We start from the raw sequence: 14,035 nt of genomic DNA on the forward strand, positions 1-14,035 counted from the left end.
TTCAAATCACACCAATTTTCTTCAGTTTGGACCTACCATTCATCTAAATGTTTTGAGCGATAAGATTTTACATATCACGAGTGAGGATAAAGTTAAGGTCATTTTTAACTGAACTAAATTAAAGTTTTGTTTTTTCTGGACTCGTGTGTTTTAGGGTACAGTCGATTTTATTCACGTTATAAAGGCCAAAATATTTTAGATATATACTTTCCACATTTACTCTCGGAAACTATCACTTTATTGAAATATGTTATGCAGTTAGAGAGGAGTATTATGTCAGGTAATAACTGCATATACTACATATTTTCAAAAATAAATAATTTTACTGGAGGGCACATCTGTTCATGAACAGTGCTGTATGATCCTGTGTCCCGAAACTTCACGGATTTTTATATCCAACCCAGAGTGACTGAACGTAAACACTTCCTGGTAAATTCGGCTCTTAAATTCTCACACTGAATTACTGGGTATATAAATTACACGTCTATGTCAGGCCCTGAAACTTTAAGCATCCTGAGGAAGTACAGATTACGGTGCCACTTGTCAGCTAAACTTTGTGGAAAATTGGGTTTTTTTTTTTTTTTTTTTTTTTTAGATTTATTCGTATATACGGAGTCCTTCTATAACTAGCAATTTTCTCCAGTTGTGTGTAGCATTCACGTGAATATTTGGAGCAAAAGTAATTGACACATTACGAAAAAGAATAAAGATCAGTGCTATCTGTGGTGCAACACTACATTGTGATCGAAAATAATGAGTAAAAAAGCCACAACAATGTAACTGATAAACTGTTTTTCTCAAGATTGTGGCTTTTTTACTTATCAGTACTATTATTAACGGACTAAAATAAACGTCTGGTTTCTACAGAGTTCGTATCCTCGAGACTGCCACATATTCTGTGTGTATATGTGTGTGTGTGTGTGTGTGTGTGTGTGTGTCGAAAATAATGAGTAAAAATGCCACAATAATGTAATTGATAAACTGTTTTTCTCAAGATTGTGGCTTTTTACTCATCAGTACTATTATTAATGGACTAAAGTAAGCGTCTAGTTTCTACAGAGTTCGCATCCTCGAAACTGCCACATATTCTGTATGTATATGTGTGTGTGTTTGTGTGTGTGTATGTGTACATGTGTTATGTCTCCCGTGCGTATTCTGAGCCCACTTCCCCTTCCTCTTGGTGGGGAGAAGAAGAAGAAGACGCTTTCAGCTGAAATCTCAAACCATTTTTGGTCCCTCCTGTGTCACTTGCAGAATCCCTCTTAATCCTCCGAGGCCTTTAGGGTTCTGGGGAGACTTAACCGTACTATGAATTCGGCACTTCTTACCTTAGGATTTTCTTGCAGCCTCTCTCTTAAGCCCCTAGAAATCCTTTACCTCATTAGTAAAGGTTTTTTTTTTTCCCTCATTCCCTGATCAATACAATGTTCTTTTGATGTTTAACAATCGGAGCTATTCGTGCGTGGAAATAGTTGCGTGCATGAACCTCAACGATGCGAAAAATTTCTTGATGTTACTGAAGGAATAAAGAGTATGGCTATGTCAATCTTTGATCTGCTATAATAAATGCAAGATGCACGGAGGAAACACAGTCTTATATCAACATTTTCGAAATGGATGTCTGAACCCACGAGAGAAGGGTCCAATATGCTTAATCTTTCCCTGCAGAGGAAGGGGAGAATCCTCGAAATCAATTCTTGCCGATTAAACAAATAATCATTTTAGTTATTAGGAATTCTTTCTTAGATAACTAACTGGAATTACGCTATTATCTGTGCGGGTAACTAAATACCCTTAATAAATTTCCGGATATTCAAATAACGCGAAGCAAGGACTTATCTGTTTTTGGTGTGGCTTACTTGAACGCAAAACCACTTATCTCCTCAAATGAATACGCGTTTCTCCCCGAAAATGTTGGGGAAGACTAAAGAGGGAATTCAAAAAAAACAAAAAATGTCAAGTCTACGAGATGGCCTTTGACTTTTCCTAATGCATATCCACTTTGTGATCATCTTTTGTTGACTTTCAACGTCAAAGAGTGTTTTTTTCTGTAATTAGAGAGGATGAGTGATTTGTTATTCGTGTTTTTATTTCTAAGTAGCAAAAGATTCCTGGGAAAATTAAACATGACCATTACTTTTTCAAAGATGAAAAATACATCCCCCTAAGTCTGCGCAAGTAATGAATGTGTCTAAATATGCCATATTTCTCAACGCTAAGCTCCAGAACGCGCCGGTGCAGAGATCATGGTGCGCATATTTCGCAAGGAAGAAGATTAAACCATATTTCAGCTACGTGTTGTTGCATAACGCCAGGAATTATATTGGGTTCATTATCTTTTATTTTCCCTCCGGTACCTTCAACAGCGACCAGTGATGTGAACATCAGCGTGTGCCTAAAATCTAATTATTTCCTTTCCCAAAGACCTCGGTAATTTATAAAATTTCGCATTATATTGGTAACGTGTGCGCAACTAAGAAAACACATGCACTCACATCTTTGTGTATATATATACATATACATATATATATATATATATATATATATATATATATATATATATATATATATATATATATATATATATATATAAATCATATATATATATATGTATATATATATATATATATATATATATATATATATATATATATATATATATATATATATATATATATATATATATATATATATATATATATATATATATATATATGGCTCGTGAGAGTCTGACAGTTTTGGCTTATTTGTTTAAAGAAAAATAATTGTATATGAAGACACTTGCTGAGACAAATGTAAATGGATATGGTGATCAGGAAAAAAATAAATGTTATTTTTGTTGGTCAGCCTGAGAGAAGCAAATCTAAATGAAAATGTTTGGATAGTAAATATATAGACGATAAAAATAAATTAATTTGTATTTGAAAGAGTGAGTCTCTCAGAGATTCTGAATCTGCGGCAGGCTGGATTTGAAGAACGAAAAAGAAGGCTAGAGCTCAGTAACATAAATTCAAAAGTTGGTGACAGAGAAAGACTGCTCAGTTGGAATGCAGTTTCAGAAAGAGTGAGAATGAATTCTTGTTTAAATGTGACCAATGTGGGGAAACAGAGTATCAAATGCATATTTTTTTACTTCTGTAGAGAAAAGAAAAATAGAGTAAATTGGTTTAATTCCATTCTAAGGAAATGCTGTAAACTAAATAATTATAGTTTATTAAAACTATTATTCTATGATATAGTAGGGAAATCAAACGTTGATAAAAACACAGCCATTTTATTGATCACCAGCTATTTGTACTGTTTGTGGATGTGTTACAGACACAACAATAGCTGCCAAAATATAATTGATTTTTTGAAAAATAAACTAGAATCACAATGGATGTATATTAAATGTAGATATACAAGAAATATTTCCAAGTATGTAACCAAAGAATTTTTAAATTATAAGTTTTGATTTTGATTTGCATCATTTTGTAGCAAAATGTTGTCTAAGTTTACATTTATATTTTTGTATTACGAGAATTACTCAATGTAAATTATTGAAATGTAATTGTATTCTTATAATAACAGATAAAAAAAAAAATTTGTCCAGAAAAGGGTTTGAATGCTGTGATTTAATAGTTTCAATTGAAGACGATTCTCTTGCACTCCCAGAAAGGAGGAAGGTATGAGAAGAAGGTCAGATAGATTTGGCACAGTATTATTCACATTAGCAAGATGATGATGAGCGAATTGGTGAGGAGCGGAGTAACTGAAAATACATCTGATGACGAGCTGTTGAAGAGTAGGTCAGATATATTTAGAAGTCTCAACAGGAAAAAAGTGGGCAAGGGTTGAGCGCACTCAAGTGGAAGAGGTATATGAGGAATATTCAGCACAGAATGTTTTTGGATTGGAAAGGATAGAAAAAGTGAATGAAATCCCTAAGTGCTCTGACGAACAAATTTTTAGTGCGGGGGGAAAAAGATATAATTTGTAACGCACTTGCCTGACAAATATGACCAAATAGTAGGATAAATAAGTGTTAGTAATGCGGTCAAAAAGAGTGCGTGAAATAAGATGAATCAACAAATGGTTAAGTATACCTTAGTTTAACCAGACCACTGAGCTGATTAACAGCTCTCCTAGGGTTGGCCGGAAGGATTAGACTTATTTGACGTGGCTAAGAACCAATTGGTTACTTAGCACCGGGACCTACAGCTTACTGTGGAATCCGAACCCACATTATACCGAGAAATGAATTTCTATCACCAGAAATAAATTCCTCTAATTCTTCATATTCCTCTAATTCTTCATTGGCCGGCCGGAGAATCGAACGCAGCCCCAATCAACTAATGGTAAATCAAATTAATACTTTAGGGGCAGAAGAAAGTACAGCAGGTTAATGAACAAATGGAACTTAGAAAAGGATGGGGTTACGTGTGAATTGCCATGGTGCAGTGAAGCGCAATTGTAAAGGAAATGACAGAGTTGTTGATAAAGGTGTGTATAGCACGTTCCCTCGATGAAAAGACTTGATAGGAATTTGTAGAATATTACCCGTAAGACTTGTGCTTCGTCTTGAATTTCATTACAAACAATTAAGGCTCTAAAACTATAAACATGTAAAAAATGCGCCGAAGTTTCTTCGGCGCAGTCGTGTTTTCTGTACAGCCGCTACGGCTTATAATCAAGGTTGCCTAAAATACATCTATCTTTCGGTGGTCTCGGTATAATGCTGTATGAGCCGCGGCCCATGGAACTTTAACCACGGCACGGTGGTGGCCTATCCTATATCGTTGCCAGAAGCACGATTATGACCAACTTTAACCCTAAATAAAATAAACACTACTGAGGCTAGAGGGTTTGAATTTGGTATGTTTGATGATTGGAGGGTGGATGATCAACATTTCAATTTCCAGCCCTCTTGCCTCAGTAGTTTTTAAAATCTGAGGGCGGACAGAACAAGCAAGCACAACAGTTTTGTTTTACAGAAAAGCAAAAAAAAAAAAATAATTATACTAGTGAAACAGAGGATTCCAGCGATCAACTAACACAAATAAACAGTTTCAAGTTCCTGAACTAAAGCGAGCCTCTGCCCTAGACTTCAGGGAGGTGCGGATTTAATATGATGCGTCCTGTGAATTCCATTACAAGTATTTTTTTTTTTTTTTCAAACTCCAGTGTATGACATTTAGCCATTCGTGTTGACAGTAACTGTTTGTTTGAGCTATTTCTTACTGCTACTGCTGTTTTCCATTTCATACAGTTTCCCTTATTCAGGCTATAGTATTTTTTTTTTTTTTTTTGTACAATTGTGGAGCAACTGAATTTCAAAGCCCTTTCTCTTATCTCCTTCTTTTTCCTGTTCTTCTCCTTCGTCTTCATATTATCATTATTACGTATTCTTATCTTCACAATGTTTCTCCTTACAAAGTAACCTGGGTATTTTTTCTACTCACACAGGGCTAGAGCTCAAAAAAGAATGGATAGATAAGCGTTTTTCATCCCTTTTTTTGTTGGGGGCTCAGAAATGCTCTTTGCTTTCAAGTTTCCCCAGTAATGTATTACTGCAGAAGTATTTCGTAATTAGACCACCGAGAATGCAGGGCTTCCGTGGTATGCGCCAAAAGCCGAAAAGAGGGTCGACAATGTGAGAGAGAGAGAGAGAGAGAGAGAGAGAGAGAGAGAGAGAGAGAGAGAGAGAGAGAGAGAGGAGAGACGGGTTTGAGGGCTGGGTGTTGGGCAATGTGGAGAGAGAGAGAGAGAGAGAGAGAGAGAGAGAGAGAGAGAGAGAGAGAGAGAAAGGGGGTTGGTGTTTGGGGTTGGGGTGTTGGGCAATATATGAGTGTATATATATATATATATATATATATATATATATATATATATATATATATATATAGATATATATATATATATATATATATATATATATATATATATATATATATATATATATATATATATATATATATATAATATATGGAGAGAGAGAGAGAGAGAGAGAGAGAGAGAGAGAGAGAGAGAGAGGGGTGTTTGGTGGTTGGGGTGTTGGGCAATATGGAGAGAGAGAGAGAGAGAGAGAGAGAGAGAGAGAGAGAGAGAGAGAGAGAGAGAGAGAGAGAGAAGAGGGGGGGTTGGGGTATTGGGTAATATGGAGAGAGAGAGAGAGAGAGAGAGAGAGAGAGAGGGGTGTTTGGGTGTTGGGGAGGAAGAGGAGAACAAATAACGAGCAAAGGCCCACATGGAAGTTTCTAAAAATATCTGGAGCTTGAGCATATGGCAACATATTTCACACAGTTTCGTTATCGTTATTTCCGCCACCTCAGTTCAACTTTCCCCAGGCCGCGAAGACAAAAATATACATTAATATGATACAAATAGATAATCCGATAACTAATGCTAGATCAAGAGATTTAAACCTTCATTATGCAACAATTTATAATAAAGACAGAAAAATTGAGGGAAGAGGGTTCAGTTATACAAGCTGTCTTATCTTACGCGTGAATTCTTTCGCCAGAATGAGAGATTATGATGCTTGGTTTTAGAGGGTTTAATACAATATTCAAATAATGACTTGTTTCATGGTGAATGTTATACTGAAATACCGGCATATCCTAATGAACCAGCTGTTTAGTAATCAGCTGTGCACTGCAGAAAATACAAAAGAACCATGTTATGTGCTTGGCTCTTAACTAAAACCTGCTTCATTGAAGGTCAAAGATCTTCAACTTTCTCAGTCATATCTTTCCGCAGAAAGACTGCATATTAATTGCTAAACCTAAAAAAATACGAGTATCTTTTACACTGTTGGGACCGCCATGTATGAAACTTAATCTTCCAACGTACCTGGCGATTCTTAGCAATAGAGTCATTTTACTGTTAATCACTGCTCCTGTTGCCTGATTGGCCCTCGATGGGCAGCCATATACCTTGGCACTCCGGGCCATCAGTGCCCAGGCAACTAGCCACTGGATGACGTGACTGCTATCTAAAACTTTGACTCCCCGTAGGAGGGGTTAAGTGCCGTCAGTGCACCTCACGCGGTGCTCTGTAGGCATTACTTGAGGTTCATTGCGGCGTCCCTTCGGCCCATAGCTGCAACCCTTTCCATTCCTTTTAATATACCTCCGTTCATATTCTCCTCTTCCATCTTACTATCCACCATCTCCTAACACTTGTTTCTTAGTGCAACTGCGAGGTTTTCCTCCTGTTACACCTTTCAAGCCTTTCTATACCCTCAGTTTCCGTTTCAAAGCTGAATGACCTCATATGTCCCAGTGCTTGGCCTTTCGCCTAAATTCTGTATTCCATTCCATTCTAACTGCGATTAACTTTGGTTGGTCAGGGTAGTACTGAAAGTTGATGAAAGTTCGTTACATGGGTCGTTATCTCAATTCTGTAACTTCTTTTGGAGGTAGGTACCCTGACTGCTAGTCATTCAAAGAACCTAATTTGAAGGGCTACCGACTATGTAAAACTTGACAGAAGTCTCACTCATGAAAAATGCAAATTTGTCATGAATAAGTGATATCAAGCTGTACCTGAATCGTCAAATATCGCAATAGATTTTACTTGTGGTGTGCTAGTGAATGAAAGTCCCACTTACGACTCAGCGTTCCTAGGGTAAATTAATATTAGGTGAGATCTAGGGTGACTCACGAAAAATTTTTGGATTTTATGTTACGGGAATGAACACAATTCAGTTAAGTCTAAAAATTGTAGTTTTCTTTTTTATACAAATACTTTTTGACATCTGGTTAAAAAATTGGTTACGAACGCATATTTTCCAATTGAAGGAAACCTATACATGAGTTTTTGTGGGTTTGCACGTCGTAAAGTCCATCCTAATAATTTTCAAACTTGGTAGAAGGCTCAATAAGTGGTGACCACTATCGAGAATTGCCAGCCAGAACTTTATATAACCATGAGTATATTACTGGGAAAATATGACAGAATTAGAATGCCTTTTATTTATCACTCAAAACCTTTTACAAGTGAAAATGAAGGAGACAATTAGATAAAAGGTCATAAGTTCATCATCGCGACCACTTATGACTAAAGCATCTGCTTTGAAACTGAGTCATTTTAGTTTTGTAAGTGGATGTACGGTTCATGAGGGTAATAGAGTTGTCATTCCTGAGGAATTATAAAGACAGAGGGTAGATTCTCGTTATCCATCGGAAAAAGAAATCAGTATGTTACATTTCCACTCCAAATTATATGGTTTTTCACTCCTTAGTCTCATTACACTTCAACAAATCAGTTTGAACTACGCCTCTGGTATGCTGTTTCTTACTTAATTCTTTATTTCTACACTTTCTTATCGACAAAACCTGTTCTCTGTTTGCCTTGCTTTTCCTACTTCGAATGAGAGAGAGAGAGAGAGAGAATATACATACATACATATATATATATATATATATATATATATATATATATATATATATATATATATAAATTTTTTTTTTTTTTTTTTTTCGGCAACGTTTCCATTGAGGTAAGAGAAGTCCCACTCCCTGCGAGACTATAAAAGAAGTGCAATAGAAAAAAAAAGCGAAAGGGAATTTATGAAAGTGTTGGCGAGGGAAAAACACTTCCTCCAAAAATAGTTAAGACTTCACTTGTGCTATTCATGGGAGGTTTGGTGGTCCTCGCTATTCAAACCGTCATGTGCCCGGCCACCTCACGCGGCTTCTGCATTATTCATTTTATATATTCTGTGCGCAGGGGGCGGGGAGAGGGGGACTTCTTCACTCCTACTCTGTTCTTTGTTGGCATTCTTTCTCATTCAGGGGGTTGCTCTTCGCCCTGTATACCTTATTTTAAAGGATGAAGTGTTCGTGGAAAACGCTATGAAGTAACGAAGGATTTTTTCGTGACACATTCATTAAAATCAGATGCGAAAAGATGGTTCTTATATTTCGTATACTTCTTCATTCCCTATTACTTTCTCCGTTACTTTTTCCAGTTGCTCATTGGTAACCTGGAATGGCGCCATATTTAATTAGGCCACAGCTTCAAAGGAGTTTTAATCTAATTCAATCATTCTCCTATCATCCTCTTGGATTCTTCGTTCTTTATCACTCAGCATCTAATTCTCCATTTCACTTAATTTCTAGCATTACTCTTTAATCACCACCACAAAAAACAAGTACAAATGCGCCAAGTTTCTTCGGCGCAATCGAATTTTCTGTATAGCCGCTACAACGTATAATCAAGGATACCGAAAATAGATCTATCTTTCAGCGGTATAGGTATAATGCAGAATTAGCCGCGGCCCATGAAACTTTAACCACCTGCCCGGTGGTGGCCTTTCCTACATCGTTGCCAGAAGAACGACTATGGCTAACTTGAACCTTAAATAAAATAAAAACTACTAAGGCTAGAGGGCTGCAATTTGGTATGTTTGATGACTGGAGGGTGGATGATCAACATACCAAGTTGCAACCCTCTAGCCTCAGTCGTTTTTAAGATCTGACGGCGGACAGAAAAAAGTGCGGACGGACAGACAAAGCCTGCACAATGGTTTTCTTTTCAGAAAACTAGAACAAGCTCCACACTGGCGATAACAATGTCCACATCTCTGAACATATACAGAGAGGATGAACAGAACGAAGAAAACATATAAAAAAAAAAAAAACTCGCAACATTCCCCACACGTCAGATATTCAGAAAAAAAAAAAAAACCTGTCGGGAACTTCAGCAAATACCCGCGATTTCGAGCCCACTTACCCAGAAGCTCTATGACGTAGTGTGGGTTTTCTTTGAGCTTACGAGTAAGTTCGCGTATTACGGAAGCATTTGTTTTAAGACTCGCAGTCCTTGGGAAGCATTTCAAATTCTTACGTCTTATTTCCTATATATATATATATATATATATATATATATATATATATATATATATATATATATATATATATATATATATATATAAATATATATATATATATATATATATAATATATATATATATATATATATATATATATATATATATATATATATATATATATAATATATATATATATATATATATATATATATATATATATAATAGGTAAACTGAACTGTCTAGTAGTATAAAGAGACTCAGTTCGACGAACAGGAAACATGAAACAAAATACGAAGATTACGAAACAGTGAGTAGCAGAGCCTTGAAACACAAACTTTCAACTATTCTCGAAATCTTGAATATGTACTTTGGAAGGATGTTCTCGGTAAAACGACCCTCCTCAGTCGTTTTACCTCTGTCGTGAGTGCTCTTGGGGCACCAAGTGTCCTTGTCAGTGGCTCAGTTCTCTTCTTTTGCATTAAGGGGAGTGTCGCATCTCCTCGTATTAAAATGTAGGTTTTTTTTTTTCGGGATCAAATCTTGTTGTGTTTTGTGTTAGCTTGAGTCTCTTAATTGTATATGTATTTCAGCATTTTTAGCCTTCAAGTAGAATACCCCTAGTTATACAGTATATGCATATATATATATATATATATATATATATATATATATATATATATATATATATATATATATATATATATATGATTATTATCACTTTTGTACGTGATTCATTTATCACACATTACCTTCGTCAATGGCTTGGAAATAAAGTCGAAACCGGTCAGGACCTACACCCTGTCTCTTATTTTTCACCTGTGGTAATGTGTGATATATAATATATATATATATATATATATATATATATATATATATATATATATATATATATATAAATATATATATATATATATATATATATATACACACATACACACACACACACACATATATATATATATATATATATATATATATATATATATATATATATATATATATATATAAACGTTATATGTTTATAATATATATATATACACACACACACACACATATATATATAAACGTTGTGTCTACTTATGTTCGAGCGTTATGCTATGCACCCTTCCACTAGGTAGCTAAAGTTAAATGAAACAACACAGCGCCTACTGACGCTTGCACTGTACCTTAACTGGTACAGAGGTCAGAAGCACTGAGTTTCGCACAAGAAGGCTTGTTTTATCTTATCTTTTCCTTTATCATCATCACTAACCTTCGTTTCCAAAAGCGTCACTATCGTCCTCTCTTTAGACCAAATGGCTAGCTTGAAGCACCTTCCATGGTTCGTTAGTTTAGTCATGTCAAACAGATTCATCTGACGTCTCACCCTTTTTCAAATATGGCCTTGGAAGGCTTCATGTTGCTATTATTATAAATGCAGAGTTGTAGATTTAATTTTTAAGCAAAGGAGTAGCTAGCAAACACCAACTTCCTGGGTGCTCAGAGAAATTAGTCCAACAGGTTGTTTTTTGGCAATGGCTGAAATATCCACGGCAGAATGGCACTTTTGCTGAAGTTCCTTATCAATTAAACTACAAAGAAAATAAGACAAAATTCTTTATCATAAATGGATGGAATTTAGATTATATTGTTAAAACTGCATCTCACGGGAACCGTTTATCGCTTTACTCATTAAAATGACTAAATAAATGTTGGGAACCCTGAAAGACTTGCCAGAGAGCACTACAACACTCAACAGTTGGTTCTATTCCTTCTCAAACTACATAGAAGATGAATTCGGACTTAATTACCAAGAAGCCTTAGATATTCTGCGAGATTCGAGTGTATACAAAAAGTTCCGGACGAAACACTAAGAAATCTTTGACTCAGATTTAACTTATCTTGGGACTGATGGCTCTTTCGTTTTCTCTGTTGCTTGGTTTTGGGACTTATAAATTGCGGTGTTAGTTTTCCGTAAAAGAAAACTGCTGAGATGGCTACTTGTCTGTCCGTTCTCACTTTTTCTGTCCGCCATCAAATCTTAAAAACTACTGAGGCTAGAGGGCTGCAAATTGGTAAGTTGATCATCCATTCTCCAGTCATCAAACAAACCAAATTGCAACCCTCTAGCCTATGTAGTTTTTTTTATTTTATTTAAGGTTCAAGTTAGCCATGATCGTGCGTCTGGCAACACTATAGGTGCCAACAACACAGGCCACCACCGTTCCGTGGCTGAAAGGTATATGGGCCATGGATGAGAGTTTCATGGGCCGTGGCTGAGAGTTTCATAGAGCATTATACGCTATACAGAAAACTCGATTGCGCCGAAGAAACTAAGGGGCAGCTAGCTTTTTTTTCCTGAATATATGAGTCTCGCTGAATTCCCCACTCCAGTTGTCATTCTTCAGAGAGAGAGAAAAAAAAAGTTCAGGTGGCATCGAAATGCACCTATCATGCTGAGAAATCAATTAGGAAAAACCTACTGTTTTAAAAGACAAATCTTAAAAAGCCTACTACGATAATCTTTATGTAACTGATTACTACTGTCGAAAAAAAAAATGAATATGAATAGGATTCATTTAAAGCACATCTCACAAAAAAAATTTCCGTAAAATAAACCAAACATAAAACTGGCGAAATATCGCAGAGATCATCTCTAGCATAAATAACAACTGTATACAAAGTATAATCATTATAATATGAACGAGTTTAAAACATTATAAAACATTCTAACTATTCATTGTACAAAATTCGTGCCCAGTATTAGAAGAAGCGAAGCGACATTTCCCACAAGAACGGAATTTGGTTAAAAGAAAAGTCGATGCGTTTTATCTGGCGATAGATAGCATGACTTCGGAATTCTTCAATACATTTGCACAATTTATCATGCGCAGGGGAATTGTGGTGGATGACAGAGTATCCTAGATAGGAGCTGAAGGATGAGGCAAAGGATTTGTTACGCGTTCACCCTTTATCCCTCAAGGCTGACACTATTCCTACCAGGATGACATATTTCACCGCTAACGTATCGTTCTTGGCCATCGCAAAGTTTCTCGTCCAAAAAAAAATCTAGTCTGCACGTTCTGTGTATGGGGAGAAGCACGGGCATTTAGATCAGCTGATATTGCGTTGTAAACTCTGAGAATACCCAGGCAATGAATGAGCAGCAAAATGATTTTTATTTCACTGAGTTTAAATAATTGAACAGCACCAGCACTGGCATAAACATCATTGCGAAATTTATTCTATCCTGAGACTCACAATAACCGTAATTACTTCTAGGCTAATGCACTGCTTTATGTTGCGAGCAAATGTTTTCTTGTTCATAAAGCAACATGATTTAAACGAGCAACCGGTGAGTAAACTGCTAAGCTAAGGTTCATTCGCGTATTAAGGAAATTATCTTTTGAAGATGTGCTTCCTACGCAACACTGTCTTGCGCAATCTGGACTGCTCCAGACATTACCGTCAGTTTCAGTGATTTATTCTTTTATAGATGACTTTATCTTTTAAGGCAGTGGTTCTCAAACTGGGGGCAATTACCCCCGTGGGGGTAATGAAGGCATTTCTGGGGGATAACGAGGCACTTTCTACAAGTAATAGTTCTTTGGAGTAAAATGCATTAAATTTATAAATAATAACAATAAATAAATGAATAAGTAAATAAACAAACAATACCACGTTTCCCATCAATAATGCAGCAACAATGTCTTTATTTTCTATTAATTACCAAAGAAATAACGCTTTAATTCCAATTTGTAATAAAAGGAACAATGCTTTAATTTTAATTTTTTGGCAAAGGCATAATGTCTAAAGTCTAAATTCTTTCTTAAGACTTCAGTAAAAGTAAAATTAATTTCTTACATATAAAAAGCATTAGAAATTAAGAATTCCAATCTTTTTCTTTCCTTTATATTATAACTCCATATGACTGAAGAGGAATTGGGTAGGGGTGATGGTGATCTATCACACCAATGCTAGGTATGCCATTTGCTTCTCTTTGATAGTCTCAGAATTACATCATTCTCTTTTCTGTATAGTCGGAACGACAATATCCCTACATATTGCATTAGTATCCTAAAGCAACTCAGATTATACTCCTATAATTTCAAATCGATTGCGCATCTTATTGGATAGAAGACTGGATATCCTTTAAAAGATTCCCCCATAACGATGAGTAATGCTTTCAAATGAACCTCCCATTATGCATTACAATTGCATGCATTACAAGAATGATAT

The sequence above is a fragment of the Macrobrachium rosenbergii genome, chromosome 6, assembly GCF_040412425.1.
Source record: "Macrobrachium rosenbergii isolate ZJJX-2024 chromosome 6, ASM4041242v1, whole genome shotgun sequence".
Lineage (NCBI taxonomy): Eukaryota > Metazoa > Arthropoda > Malacostraca > Decapoda > Palaemonidae > Macrobrachium > Macrobrachium rosenbergii.